Source organism: Pteropus alecto, unplaced genomic scaffold, assembly GCF_000325575.1.
Source record: "Pteropus alecto unplaced genomic scaffold, ASM32557v1 Scaffold3010, whole genome shotgun sequence".
Taxonomy (NCBI): Eukaryota; Metazoa; Chordata; class Mammalia; order Chiroptera; family Pteropodidae; genus Pteropus; species Pteropus alecto.
In genome coordinates this window covers 1-1223 of record NW_006429082.1, presented here as the reverse complement: position 1 = coordinate 1223, position 1223 = coordinate 1, and the positions used below count along the sequence as shown (strand labels likewise).

The 1223-nt window shown below is 38.7% G+C and overlaps 1 pseudogene; it reads left to right on the top strand.

Annotated features, from left to right (window-relative positions):
- Positions 1–519: 519 nt before the first annotated feature.
- On the top strand, positions 520–1217 carry LOC107195276 (annotated as a pseudogene).
- The last annotated feature ends 6 nt before the right edge of the window (positions 1218–1223 follow it).

Below are 1223 nucleotides of genomic sequence, written 5' to 3'. Positions count from 1 at the left end.
ATTTTCTTAGAAGATTTTATTTTCTTTTATTTTTTACCCCTCTTTCATTCCCGCCCCACCCCAGCGACTTCCACTCCTGACCTATGATTGTTGCCTTTTGTCCTTAACAACTGAATCCCTGAAGGTGGGGCGTCTACACCCACATGCTCCTAACCTGTACCATTGGTCTGGCACACCCAGGGGTATGGTCCGTGGCTCTACCTAGGGAGCGAACAAAGGACCTTCTGAGTATAAAGCAGACATGATAACAGCTACACTATTGAGCCACCCCCTAAAATAGCACCTTTCATATTAAAATTATTAATGAATCAGGACTGTGGTTCTTAGAAAACTTGGGTTTCAGAAATATCAAGCTGGTTAAATAATTGGGGAAACCAACAGGTAATTGCCAAACATTAGCTTAACCAAGTAAAAGCTGGTAAAAAAAAAAAAAAAAGTTTGGAAGATATCTAGCTCTTTGTTTTATAAATGCATTTATTGGGATTAGGGTTTGTCCAGATTCTTCTTGGAATGAGCTCCATGCCTCCCACCGTGGAGAGCTGCTGGTCCTTTGGAGCCAGATTTTCTACCCTTCACAGATGCTGTGATGCAGCATTTTGTTACTCTTCTCTCTTCCACTTGTGCTTCATCTCCATCGACAGGTACATTGCTGTTACTGACCCTCAACTCTATCCTACCAAGGTCACGGTGTCTGTGTCAGGAATTTGTATCAGCATCTCCTGGATCCTGCACATTGTATATAACAGTGCCGTGTTCTACACAGGTGTCAGTGACGATGGGATGGAAGAATCAGTAAGAACTCTCAACTTGTCAAATTGTTGTAAATCAAGACTGGGTATTGGTAGATTTTCTGTTATTTTCATACTTACCCTTGTTTTGTTCATTCTTCATAGTAAGATTTTTCTTGTACCTAAACAACAAGCTATAAATATTGAAAATATTTCAAAATATAAGTATTGAAAAATATGTCAAGTAAAACAAAATCATCCTCAGAGAGTTACAAAGCCAGAGTGGCTAATAGAGAGAGAAAAGCAGCTAAAACCCTGAGAGTGACAGTGGTAGCATTTATGATTTCGTGGTTACCATATACAATTGATAGGTTTCTTGATGTTTTTATGGGCTTCATGACCCCTACTTATATTTATGAGATTTGCTATTAGTGTGTTTATTATAACTCAGTCATGAACACTTTGATTTATGCTTTATTTTATCCTTGGTTTAGG